Source organism: Galeopterus variegatus, unplaced genomic scaffold, assembly GCF_000696425.1.
Source record: "Galeopterus variegatus unplaced genomic scaffold, G_variegatus-3.0.2 Scaffold10251, whole genome shotgun sequence".
In the NCBI taxonomy this organism is placed as follows: Eukaryota; Metazoa; Chordata; class Mammalia; order Dermoptera; family Cynocephalidae; genus Galeopterus; species Galeopterus variegatus.
This window is the reverse complement of record NW_007736362.1, coordinates 49,113-50,880: the sequence shown is the minus strand read 5'-3', so window position 1 is coordinate 50,880 and position 1,768 is coordinate 49,113.

The window sequence follows — 1,768 nt, the reverse complement described above, 5'->3', positions numbered from 1 at the left end:
GAAAAATAAGAGAGTACACCTAGTTTTGTGAGGGATGGTGCTGTGCGCAAGGACACTTTAATATTTAGATCAAGATTACCATGGTCCCAATCTGATAACCTGATACCAAAAGGAGGAAGCATGAGCTTATCACCTGAGATGGGCTAACGAAGGAAAAAAACTGGCTTCCCCTGTCCTTTTTGAATTATTAAGCTTGTTGATGTAATAAAAATAGTAGCCAAAATAGCATAACCTCAAGATGTGCATGATAATGCTGCTCAAATATCCACTGTTCTTTTTCCATATGGACAGTAGGTTCATTCCATTAGAACAGAAAATCAATACACCCTCATTAGAATTTAAATGTTAACATTGTTCCTTTTAGCAAATTTGTACTTACATTTAGCAACAGACATAGGTCATATGATAGTACTGTCTATCACTTTGCAACTGCAATAGTCCCACCCTGTTAATAGGGTAGATATTAACCACAGCTTGCCAACAGGAAAAGGTCACAGGTTAACTTCAGGACAATGAGAACATGGTCCCAATCTGATAACCTGATACCAAAAGGAGGAAGCATGAGCTTATCACCTGAGATGGGCTAACGAAGGAAAAAAACTGGCTTCCCCTGTCCTTTTTGAATGGTTAAGCTTGCTGATGTAATAAAAATAGTAGCCAAAAAACCCTGCAGAGAAAAAACTAAATAAAAGGCATTGTCTCATGCTCTACTGTGCTCCAGCTGCAACACGCTGATAGCTGGCAGAGAGAGAACGTGCATATTGACGCATTGAGGTCTCTGTCTGTGTTTGTTATTTTCACTGACCCTCCCTCTCCCTTTTCGGGTACCCACAACTTGACTGGAGCTGCTCTCCAGCATAAAATAAATAATAAATTAAGGTAGTAGAAACAGATAAGATCGAGTAGATTACATATTACACTACATATAAAAAGATTTGATTTTGTCAATAGAAAACAGACTTGTTAGGATGGGTTAAAACTCAATACCCAACTGTATTGCATTATCAAGAAACACGTTTAAAGTGGAGCTATATAGAAATGCTAAAGATAGAGTGTACATAAAGTATCTTCGTGTGAGAAATTAAAAAGCAACTTGTTTGCACTTAATGGATATCTGTGAGGATCTTGAAAGGGAAAGTAACCATTGACAGAATTAGAAAAAGGTGTAGAATTATAGAATTAACAATGGAACAAAGCATAACAAATAGAAGTTTGACTAAATCAGCAACAATGAGGCAAAAAAGGAATTCACAGATTAAAATTGACATGGTCCACGCCATGGCAGGATCCTAAAGGAGTCAGCTTGGGCTGCCCTCTCCGAGCTGGCAGGGCCACTGGAGGGAGAGCTGCTGGCAAGGCCACAGCTACGAGCACTTGCTGCAACCAGAAGGGCTGCCTGCCTTGGCTTTATGGCTTTTGCCTTCTTTTTCGATATTTTGGTTAGCGTGGCAGTTCTCTGAATTCCCAAAAGATTATAAAAATAACACAAATAATTATGCAGTCATTGAACTAAACATTCCCACAGAGGATCCGAGAAAATTGGACAATTCAAAATTATCCCCTTATGATAAATTGACCACACCAACATATGTTCCAAAAGCACCGCTCATGACTAAATATGAGCTGCAGCCTAATGTGAGTTGGCAAACATCATTCACTGGAGGTTATATTAATGGCAAGAGAATGGTTGGCATTAATGAGAAATTATATGATTGGGACAAATTAAGTATATGGGAACAAAACTGTAGAACCCCCTTTACTTGGTGGT